Raw genomic sequence first — 13,101 nt, forward strand, 5'->3', positions numbered from 1 at the left:
GGGCGGCACGGCTGTAGCACCACCATTCACCGGTGCTTCAGGCATGGTAAGGGGGCAGGGAGGGTTGGATAGAGGTCAGGGGAGTTCGGGGTGGTGGTTGGGGTGGTCAGAGAGCAGGGAACAGGGGGGTTGAATGGGGGCAGGGGTCCTGGGGCGGCAGTCAGGAAGGGGGGGGGGTTGGATGGGGCGCTCGGGGCAGGGATTCCAGGGGAAAGTCAGGGAGAAGGAGTGGTTGGATGGGGCAGGGGTCCGGGCTGTCAGGGGGCAAGAAACAGGATGGGTCGGATGGGGGTGGGGCCGGGCCACACCTGGCTGTTTGGGGAGGCACAGCATCCGCTAACCAGCCCGCCATACAATTTTGGAAACCCGCTGCAGCCCTCAGGTCAAAAATTTTGCCCACCCCTGATCTAAGGCCTTGTCTGCACACAAAGTTGTACTGCTTTAGTTACAGTACAAAATTCCTAGTGTGGATGTAGTTATCTGTAGGTTTAAAAGTGCTTATACCATATGAGAATGAGAATCTTCATTGCAATGGTATAACTACATTTAAACTAGGGGGTTGTACAGTTTTAATTATTTCAGAAAAAAATCCACCACTAACTGCAATAGTTATAGTGGTACCATGGCACCATAGACCAGGTCTAAAAAAGTACCTATCAACCTAGCTCATAACTTTGTCCCTTTATATCTGGGTGGGTATGAGTTATGGGAGAGAAGAAGAAAGAGTTAACTTTCTGTCTTCTGGATCCTGGGGGATGGAAAATATAACCAGTCATACATGATCTGTTTACCCACATCTCCTGCATTGAATCACAACCAACAATATAGGAAAAGAGGAGATACCAGGGATGATGATGGTTATAAATGACCTCATGAAAAGATGGTAAGCTTCATAAACCCAGTGAGTGGTACCATATTACTAGTGCTGTAACTATAGAAGGCAAAAGCCTAATACTCTAGGCAGATGGAAGTTGAGTGATGATATTTCATATCAACTTCAGTTGAAGTCAACTAGTCAACGATGGTAAGCAAACCTTTTATGCATGTGTTATTACTTATGGCCTCTCCTTAGCCATGGTCTCTTTGGCAGATTTCCTATTTTAATTTACAGATGATTCTTGGAGTATTGGATTCCTATAACACAGCATAGAACGCACGTCTCTTTATGTTTGATCTCCCTTTCACCCACATAGCAGAAGTTGGCTGAAAGGAGGATCAAAGATTTCTCAACTTTTTTCCCCTCCATTTTCCCTGATGACAATTTCAGCACTAGTATTTTTTGCTGGGCAGCAAATTAGTTGGTGCTAGTGAACACCTGATCTGAATTTGGGAGGCTAATTAGCAGGACATTTACAGATAGATTTGAGTAGCACATATTTTCAGTTCATCAACTTAAATATTTAAGTGAACAGTTGAGTGAAATCATATTCAGAGGTAAGGGAATGGAATGCAGGATAAAAATCCCAACCATCTTCAATCATGTATTAATGTTTTACAGTGGGTGCCATTAAAAATGAGTGCTCATCTCAACATGATAGTTCATCTTGGTTTATGTGATATTCTCCTGTACTCGGAATGCAAAATATCTGTTAACTAAGGTATTCAAGTGGTAAATATCCATGTGTAATGGTACCCAATGTATATTTGTTTCTGCACAGTTATGCACTGATAAATTTTACTAACTCCTTCGGCTTTTTAATAGACACTGTACTTCCTATTATTTTCTAGTGGGACTATTCATGGGCTACAGTACTACTCCAGGTGAGTACAGGAGGCAGAATCAGGCCTGAGACAAGAGTTTAACTTCTACCAACATTAACGGGAGTTGCATCTGAGTACTATAAACAGAATAACCACCCAATACGATTTAGGGTAAGAATTTACAAATGTATCTATACTGTGGTATACAACTGCCAATAAAAACATGGAGAAAAGCTCATTGGGTTTCCTGTTCTCCTTCCATTGTAAGATTTCCAGTTCTCTTAGTAAACTACTAAATCGTGACATTTGGTAGCTTGCTTTCAGCATTTCTTGATGTTTTCTATGAATGATATGACCTTGTTAGAGGAATACATTTTGCTCACATTCTTGCTATTGCCACAGATAGTAAAATATTAAAATGGAAGAGGAAAAAAAGGAACATGGGAAATGTGAATAAAATGTAAATTACATCATGTAATAAATCAGAAGACCAAAACTATTACATTTGAATTTCTGGTGGTCCATATGTTTTATATATTATGAAACCATCATCATAAGCAAATCTAGCTAAGAAATACAATTCACATTCTTACTAAGCTATCCTATATCATTTGTTTACAGTTTCCTTTTCAAAAGCTTTGTTAAATTGAAGACAGAATGAACAAGTTGAAACAATTCATAAAGACAAAAAAGGATCTCTATTAAATAATGTCAACATCAAAGGCTACAATAAGTAATCGCCTGCAAAGGGAAAACTGTGAAAGCCTCTTTTGAGCTGGTTAAAAACTGGCAATTATCAATTTCATTTTGACAAAAAGGAAGGAATGTTACGTGTGTGCTTTAATCTTCTAACATATATTTTATAACAAATTTTTTTCCCAAAAACCTTAAGATACTTTCGGTGACTATATATATAAGTCTGAACTAGTATGAACAAGATCACCTCTATGCCTAATATGTTTGCTTCCTCTTTTAGTCTTTATATATACAGATTCTTGAATTCATAACTAGTGGGTAATAAGCTGTGATAGTATTCATTATAGCTCTGATTAAGCAAGGTACGTAAGCATACACTAAACTTTAAGCACACAAACAGTCTGATTGTTTCAATGGGATTGCTCACATGCTTAACATTAGGCACTTGTAACTTATGCATAAGTGGTACTATCTATAGACATGTTCTTAAGTATCTTGATGAGTCAGATTCAAGAGATATGAAATTAAGTGGATTTAAAAAAAACCCCCAAACTCATAGTTCTAACTGCTAAATTCTAAGTTCCAGTGTTATCTATGTATCTCTAATCCTGGGTTCCAAGGCAGCACAAAGCAGTCTTTAAAAGACACTAAATGGGCATCTGAGCATTTGCTCATCACATGGAAATCCTCAAATGGCACAAGGCCAGCATTGCCATCTCTTTGCCACCTGCTCCCCCCACAGCATAGGGAGCATTTTGGGGATGGGCAGGAGGCAGTCTAGTGGCAGTAGGGAGCAGGGAAGACCACGTTTTTCTGCCAGGTCCTCGGCCATTTCAGCTGCTGACTTCAAGTACCATAACTTAGAGCACTTTCATATATAGGGCTGTGTAGGACCATCTAAACATGCAGACATTACATTGTGACCCCTCGGCTTCACTTTCTAATGCTCTTCTTGAGTTTATGTCTCGAAAAGTGCATGCAGGAGTCCGTCTGACATTTTGGAGGAGAAAAACATGTATAAGAGCTGCACAATCAGTTCCTTTATGTTCTTCTACTGGATGGAAAGCAAACTAAAAGCAAGTTCCAAATGACCAGAAATCAGTCAGAACATTACAAAGAGGCTAATGAAAGCTGTGAATGCAAACAGACATATTGTACCCCCACTTTACATAAACAGACACAATATTTATCAAAGGAAAAATAAAACCTTAATCATCTGTAGCAAACTATTCAACACAATTCAAATTTTCTTGAAAAACAAACAACATCAAATGGCTTTATTTTCTATAGAGATATTCCTTTAGTTCCTATATTGGACTGTGCAATGTTTGGCATCTTCAAATATTTTCTTGTTGTCTTCTCATGACTTGTAATCTAGTGGCTCCATCCTTATGGATGTATGAATTGCAAGAAAAAGTGGCCTAAAATGTGGTATGGAAATCTTCATCACTTTATTTGTGTATAAAATTTTCACATACCTGTATTTAAAGACCATCATTTACTTTTTGTGTTTCCCACAAGTGGTTGCTTAACAGAGGTTTCAATGGGCTGGCTAATTGCAATTTTTGTTTTGTTTTGTTTAAGAAAGTGCTGTGTTCATACTGAATGGACCATGCTGGGGCCGGAAGTACACTATTTAGTCAAGAACAGGTACTGCATACATTTGAAGATGCAGTACAAAATTCCCTAGCAAGGTGCCTCATCACTCACCTGATGGAGAAACCTCTTGAATTCAGAAGGTACTCCATACTCAATCAGTCCTTGTCCTTTCTAGTGAGAGTTCTAAGGAAAGCGTAAATTATGATGTGGAAGTCTATACCACTAACAACGGGATTTAGGCTGATTCATTTAGCAGAGGTATGCCCATGACTTGGTCACTAATTTAGGCCAGATTTGAACAAAGGACTCTCAGGAAAATATTCTGTAGTTCATGAGCCATCCCAAGTCAATTGCTTGTTTTAGTGGGATTACTTCAGATTTATTCAAGTATGAGAGCAGAGTTTAGATAGTGTCTGTACAAGACTCCCCGTACATCTTTGTTAGATGCACCTCTGTTGTGATCTACTTGCACCTATGCTTTCCTAGCCCTGAGTTTTCAGCCACATGCCAACTTTTGCTGAATAATGGAATAGTTTTAGGTTGTGACAAAAGTCAATCAGGGACTAAGCTAAACCCGTCCCTCCATCCCAAGGTTACCAATTTTAACCAAAGCAGTCTGAGAAACCATGTTTGCAGTACAGTGACCGTCCCATCTTCCTCGTGGAATGTAGTTTTCAAAAGATAGTAATGTAAGAAATAGCTGAAGAATTCTCACACTCTCTCTCAGTTCACAAGCTGCTGAATTACACAAACCCAATTTAATAAGCTTTAAGAACCTGATTTTATTTAAAAATCATTTGTGACCAGTTTGCTATGATCTGGGTCAGGAGGCAGCAGTCACTCAACACTGTTTTATGAACATATTCTAATTTCAACCAGTTTGTATTTAAATCCCCTAGTATAATTATCTTCTCCTTATTTCTTTGCACACTAATTTATTCTCTAAGGATCTACATTTCTATTTTATCATGTATGTGGGATAAAATGGAAAAATACAACAAATCAACATTTCTTAATGTTTAATTCTCCCCAAATCTTACTCTTATTACACAAGTCAATGTTGGCTTTGCCAACTCCAATTGCTTTTTATAAACATCGATTTAGGGCAAAATATTACCCAGTGCAGTCCTTTCCCCTCCCCATCTTTGTTACCTGTGGACTGGGAAAGATTTGTTTTAGGAAAAACAAAAAACAAAAACAAAAACCAACAAAGCAGAGGTGAGGCAACCGTAATGCGTCATGTTCTGTGGATGGGCTGGCGGTGACACACACGTCTTGAACAGATGTAACGTAAATGGTGTGTTTTTTAAAATATAAAAGTAAGCAGTAACTGCTAGATTTAGGATGAATGCGCAGTTGTACAGTTACCATAAGGACAGAGGTCCAAATCCTCAAAAGTATGTAGGTGCCTAATTCCCAATGGCTTACGAAGCCTAAATACCTTTGAGGATCTGGACCAGAGAGCACAGTACTCTGGCCCTATAAAATTAACAATGCACTAACAAGCACAGTGCTCCTAATTTTTATCAACTCTAGTGCCTTGTCTATCCTGAAGGCCAGTTCTCCATTGACCTGTGTCATTTACAGCGGTGCAGAGTCTGATCACTTTGCACTGATGTAAATGATTGATGCAGGTCACCATAAATAATGCAGACATACATCGCTAGATTATCTGGCCTTCTCCACAGTTCGGTTGCAAAGTGCTTAAGCCAGAATTAGAAAGGCACACAGACGTATTCTAAGTTATTCAACCTACTCTTGGTCTGTGTAATGGCCAAATCATAGATGGAGGAAGACCTTGGGAGGTGTTTATCTACAGAATAGGAATGGTATAACAGGAGCAATGTAGACACCCCCACAGTGTCCTGCCAATGTGCCTCTCCATCACTTACAGGGAGGAGAGAGTTCCGGCTCCATGACTACTTAATCCTCAGCCTCTTTGCCAAGATTTCCAGCAAAACTACCAATTGTCACTCTGTGTTTATGATTCAAACAGCCTTCCTCCAGCAACTGGACTAAGACCATCAGCTCTTTTCACATATGCCTCTGCACAACTGTCAGATAATAGTCCCTTTTGGTAACTCCTAAAGTAAAGCCAATAGTCACCAGTAGAACAAAAAATCAAGTCACAACGATGTCACAAAGCCATTGAAATCACTGGAAAGAGTCTTATTGCCTTCAGTGGGTGTTGCTCAAGCCCCTACTAAATATTCCATGACATTATCCATAGCCTTGATGGTTCCCATATTCAGACACATTGGATTCTTTTGTTAATGTACTGGCTAGATTCTTCACATTCATTTTTAGGTGAGAGCCCAATGGGTCAAAGCCAGTGAGCATGTTAAGACTTATTCACCAGTGTCCACACTGCCGGCGAACATTTCCCTGCAACTCTAGTTAAGGGTCTCAAGTGTATTTCAGAACGCTCAGGGTATTAGAGCTTTATATCATTTGAAAGAATCCTTTTATTTTTAGTGCTAAATCAACAAAGCTGTTACTGTCATTTTCAGTCAGACTGTCATCTAGTGGGAATACAAAATTACACTCAGCTGCAAACTATTGACACTCCTCTTAACAAAAAAATGGTTTTAATAAATCTTTACATTAGCCTATGAGATAAAAAAAAATCTTTACCATGAAATATACAAGTGTATAAGTGTTTTATGAAAGTTTTATTAACTTTACAAAAGAAGAATTGGCAGTGAACCATGAACATCCTGTACTCCTAACACGTGGTTATAAATTACATGTTCTTTCCAATAACATCTGAAAAAGAGACTGTAATTTAAATTTCAAAACCACTTGGCATACCTACTATATAGTGCTGACATGAAGTAAAGGGAGGATCTGGAGAGACTCAAACAAAGAGTGAAAATATAAAGACATCCTTAGCTAAAAAGCTGCTGATGAATACAATTCCTTTCCAGCTGGACAGGGATCAAGTACTTGCTTGTCATATCATTCAATGCACTGTTCAATCAGGGATTCTTCCTTTCAACAAAAAGAAAACTTAAGTGCTGCTAATCATCCCTTGTAGAACTTTATCTTGCAGATACCTTCTTTATGTCAAGATTTCTCAATGACCATTGCCAATGGTAGAGGGATCAAAGTTGTTATTAAACAAAAATGCAAACATGCCTTTGCTGATGGGAAAAAGCAGCTATCTTGTGTTTTCACATGTGAGATTTATGGCTACTAGCGGCTCAATGATATTTAGTGTGAATAAAAAAAATCCATACAGTCTCTGTCAAGTGTGGATAGGAGGTGTTTGTGCTTTTCATTTCTAGACAAGTACGGTTGCTGGACTTAAATCAACCTTTTTTATTATGATTTACCATGGTAAGATATATGTCAACTCATGTCACTTGGGTAGGCACTTTAACATTGTGATACACTAAATACTTTTAATGGACCTATTATTTTTCATGCTGTATTGTGAAATATTTTGGAAATAGTGTAAGGTGCTTTATAAAGTCTGGAAACGCCTTTAGCAGTCAATACAATACATATAGTTACAAAAAATGTAAAGTTTCTGCTAGCAGACTGGAGAAGTAATTACGTGCAGCTCATCCCTCACAGTACAGTCTGGATAGAACTGGTTTTTCTGCCTTGCAGCAGTATCTAAGAGCCCAGAGTGAGAAGCGAGCTGCCAGTTAGTTTAGTGGCTGGAATGAAATGCAAGACCAGAGAGAGAAAGCCAAGCCACAAATAACCATGCAACATTGAGATTTCTTAAGACCAGTAGTTAAAACAAAGAAAAGAATATATACAGAGAAGAGCAAGCAAGAAATGAAAAAGGCAGAAACAAAAAGATGTACTAACTGTGAGCCAGAGGAAAGAAGCTCTGCTCCAAGGTTTCTGTGACAAGGAACCAAAAAGGGTAATCTAGTTCAGTGACCAGCATGCTTACAGTCACTTGTGAAACCTATTAATACCTACTACAAATCTACTTCTATCGGAGGAGAAAAAGGTCTAAAAAGTGAGTAAGAAACATTACACTTGGAAAAGAATGAGACACTCTTAAAACAGTTTTTGGCAAGTAATTCTGTATCTGAGTAGGAAACAATGAAGCTCTCTCCAGCAACTAATATGAAATAACGTGTATTTAGAACTGCTGGAGACCTAGACACATATCTAAGTACTGGGGGAAAGGAGACTAGTTCATCAGCCAGTCCAGGGCAGGTGAAAAAACAAATGTCCACAAGAAAGAAAACATGAGAGCAGAGAATGGCTCTGGAGAAAGTCATCAGCTTGGATCAGCATTATACCAGCAGATACAGCATAGATCAGAGCCTGTTCTGCCTACCCAAGGGCACAGCAACATTCTAACTCACAGGAAGGATTGGCAATCCAATTGGAAAAGGCTGGAGAGAAACCCAAAAGAATTCCCCAACTATTATTTTGTTTTCTGAGCAATCCATACTAGAGAATCTGTGATCTATAGTAGAAATGTCATTCCTACAGTGGGTAAGCTCTGAGGAGCTATAAAACTAAAATCCTTCTGAACACTCATTGAAATGGAAAAATAATGAGGAGTCCTTGTTGCACCTTAAAGACTAACAAATTTATTTGGGCATAAGCTTTCGTGGGCTAAAACCCACTTCATCAGACGCATGGAGTGAAAAATACAGTAAGAAGAATATATACTATAGCACTTCTTCTTACTGTATTTTTCACTCCATGCATCCAATGAAGTGGGTTTTAGCCCACAAAAGCTTATGCCCAAATAAATTTGTTAGTCTCTAAGGTACCACAAGGACTCCTCGTTATTTTTGCTGATACAGACTAACACGCTACCCCTCTGAAATGGGTTTCACATGAAGTAAACCAGAAAATATGGGACAAATATCCCCGGCTAGCTCACCTAGCTGCTCTTTAACAGGAAATAAAGCCATAGGTGTTTTGACCAAGATATTTGTCTGATAGAAGTAAAGGCTGCAGTTGTTTACATCTAGCCTGCACTACTTCACATGCAAGACTTAGTTCTGATAAGAGAGAATTGTCTAAGGCTTTTATAAAGGTAATATGGTTGAGGGGAATGAGTGCAATATGAGACACAAAAGATGCTTAGTTCTAATCTTGGCTCTACTGACTCTCCAAGGCTTTGGTAAATCATTTCAGTTTTCCCAAGTGTAAATAGGATAAAAATACGGATCCACCTACTTGGCAGGGGTGATGTGATGATTGGTTAATGTTCATAAGTGCTTTGAACATAAGTCAATGAAGTGATGCCGATTCACACTAGCTGACCCACACGGTGGGTCTGACCCACATGGTGCTATACAATTTCTAAGTATTATTAGTGAACCCAGTTTATCTTTGGCTCCCAGCATTAGTAAGAAACTAAAATTTTATTTGAAGATACCTGTTGATGAGCTAGATTTACATGACTCTGTTGTGTCACCAGCTTTTCCAGCCATCTACTTGCTTGTGAAGTGCTGTGACTTTAATATCTATTCTCTCACTGAGCCTGGCTTTTCTGGAAACTTGTAGCTGGTTACCAACTATCTGTGATTGTGCATCAGCCTTAGTCTCCAGATTCAATGGGATGGGACTGCTCTACAAATTAATTGAGGATGTAGACATCAGTATCTAACCCTGTTGGTCTTTCCATAGGGGAATATTCTCCTCCACCCATCTGGAAACGCAACAGGCCAGATAGGCAGTAGAAACCAATGGAGGCAGAAGGCAGGGGACTAGCCAATGAACTGCATGCCCTGTGTGCCTGTAGTGAACACTCCCTCTCTTCTGCTGCGTAGCTAGGAGTTGGAGATGTGGTGGTGATAGTATGGCTGGTACCTCTGCAATGACACACATCCACTGGCATACCAGCTCCAACTCTTTGTGTGTGTGTGGGGGGGGGTGTTAATTCTTGCTATTATAACTCTACATATTCTTGTTATCCATTGAAGATGACCAATCCTTTTTTGAATCCTGCTAAATTTCCATACTCAATGCTACGTTGTGGCAATGAGTTCCACAGGCTAACTGTGTGTTGTGTGAAAAAAGCATTTCCATTTAACAGTTTTAAATTTACTGCCTTTCAATTGCATTAACATCCCCTAGTTCTTGTATTCTAAGAGGGTAAATAGAAATATACCATCTTTCTTCTATAGAAGATTCATTATTTTCTATGCTCCTGTCCTGTCTTTTCTTATTTATCCCCTCTCTAACGAGAACACTCACAATCATTTTAATCTCTCTTCGTACAAATGATTTTCTGTGTTTATAAACTTTTCTGAATGCCTCTATTTCTGCTATTCCCTTTTCTGATATGGAGTGACCAGAACTGAGCACAGTATTTGAGGAGAGGGTGCACAATTGTTATTTATGATACAATTATATAAATCAATTTTTCTATTCTCTATTCCATTCTTTATGCATCCTAACATTTTGCTTGTTTTTTATTGTCTGTTGATGTACATTAAGCAGAATATTTTATTAGATCAAATTTTCAACTGAACAGTTTTCTGTTGAAATATGCAGTTTCATCAACATTAAAACATTTTGTGGGACTGTGTCAAATTTGCTTAAATTTTCACAGGAAAAATCAAAAATTTGATTCATTTTGTTTTGACTTTTATATTAGATTGAACTATTAATTTTATTAGATTTACTATTTTACTATACTACAAAAGTCTGAATGAAATGAATCAAAATGATAAAGTTAAAACAAAACTATTGAAACAAAACATTCTAATGGTGCCAAATTGATTTTTTTGGAATTTTTGTTTTATGGATAATTTAACTTCTCACTCCAATCTGCAGAATGGAAGTTCCAGTTCCCAATTCAAGTTGTCATTATAATGTTCACAATGATACCCAGGTCTTCTTACATGCAAAATATTACTACTTTTGAGATTACAACTGACTTTATTAATCTCAGGCTACTGTTCAAAGGCCCATTTTGTGGCTCTTGTGTTTTATGTAACTTCTGAAATGAACAAATTAGTATGAAAATTATTCCATTTTATTATCGCCTGAGCACCATGTTATTTTGGACACTATATTACAAAGTTATAGCTCCAAGCCCTGACCAAAATAGTTCAGTAGAACCATGGTGACATAAGAGTTGTGCATTTTTAACCAATTTAAATTTGCAAACAAACAAAAACAAAAAAATACACCATCTACTTTACTTGTCCTCTAAATTTTGCCAAAATACACATCAAAGTTGAAATAAATTACTAGGAGATTGTTTCAAATGGATCCTTTGAATAGTAAACTGGGTTTAATTACCTCCTAGTCATTTGTTACATTGACCTTTGTAAATTTGAAGGGGCAGACTTAAGGTTGGGTGAGGCCTGTGAGCTTCCTTTAAGAAGGTGTATCTTTTTATATATAAACAAAATAATTTTGTAAAGTTGGTACCTGGGCTGTGTTGGAACATACTTTCAATACATCATGTGTAAGGCATACACACACTACTGTGCCTAGCATTTCTCCACCTCAGCTTAATGTCAGAACTAGAGTTTTATTATAGGTTCCAGACAAACTCTGGACATAACAAGTAGCTGCTGCTTGCTTCAGCCAATTAAAAAAGACATTAACTTAAACAGTATCTTTTAAACAGAGTATAGTCCTTCAGTTTCTCCTACCAGAGCTGGTGGCAGGACTGGATGCAGTCAACTCTTATTTTTCCCATCTGGTCCTCTCCTTGACACCAGCTCCCTTTTTATAAACCTGATTTCATTAACTCCTACTTAACCTCTTGCCTGCCTCATTAATGTGGGGCATCACAAGCTGATTTAGCATGCTAACATTTCCTCAGTTTAATTCAGATTTTGGAGATTAATTCTCTCCCTTTTCAAATGTAACTGAATCCATGTAAAAGATGCTGCTACTGACCAATACTTTTATTTATTTCAGATCCAGATTTCTTGTCATATTTATTTCTCCACCTATTTAAAGTAACTTGGGGCGGGGGGGTTGGAATAAATTTAAGCGCAGCTGCCCAAATACAAAACCACTATCATGTATCCTTTATCAATCCACCTCACTTTTGCTGACAAAGGAAATCATACACAACGAAAACTGATGATACAGGGGTACACACTACACAAACTGAAGGCTCCAACTCTGCAAAGACTTGAGCAAATGCTTAACTTTCAGCACAAGTAGTCCCACTCACTTCAGCAGGACTACTCATGTGCTTAATGTTAAGCATGTGTTTAAATCTTTCCAAGACTGGGGCCTAAATTGATCTCTCAGCCCTCGGTCTTCCGAAGTGCAAGCTAAATCTCTGTTAGGTGAAGCAAGAAGGAAATGGGGAAAAAAAATAAGAAAAATTGCATTCAAGAGAAGGGCGATTAGTTTTAGCAACTCTTAACTAAGATCCCAATAGTCCACAGAGCTCTCTGTGAGCGACACTGATTTTGACCACCATACATCTCACCACTTCTACAAAGCCTATGCTTTTGCTAATATTAAACACATAACACACTTGTACATATGCTATATCAAACTATATTTCAAACAAACAAACAATGCTTCATTTGGAAGTGGAAGAGAGAAAAAGAGAACCACGTGAAAAATTCTATCATGTCTTTCAATGCAATTCTGGAAGGTGTCCAGAGACTATCATGATGAGGGCCATATAAGAAACTGAACAGAAGAGAATGGAGTTCTGCTTGGATCTCAGTGTAGCATTGGGGTCTCAGGTTGATTGATGGCATTAACAACCATTTCTTTAGGATGAAGGAGTTTAGTTCAGTTTCTAGGTCCATTCAGTCCATTGAGGCTTTGCGGCTGAGACTGCTAACAAAAGATTCTCATTGCAGTGTGTCTTTTTCTTTTTACATCCACTAAGAACTGGACTGAGACCCTCAACAATTTCATACAAGCCACTGAACCACCACTCTGCTAATCTGTGAAGTAATGATTTGCAAATATTTTAAAAGACTACACTAAAGACTGATCTCTGTGTTTATTTTTAAGACATTTATTTTGTATCTTTCCCCACATGGTCCTTTTTTTAGAATAAATAGAATTGGATAGAATTAAAAATGCTGTGATGTGAAGACATTATAGTAAAATGTATCACTGGGAGAGCAAATTTTTTCCTTCATCTACCAATTACAAAATATCTGCCCTTGACTGAAAATC

This window comes from Malaclemys terrapin, chromosome 4 (genome assembly GCF_027887155.1).
Source record: "Malaclemys terrapin pileata isolate rMalTer1 chromosome 4, rMalTer1.hap1, whole genome shotgun sequence".
Lineage (NCBI taxonomy): Eukaryota > Metazoa > Chordata > Testudines > Emydidae > Malaclemys > Malaclemys terrapin.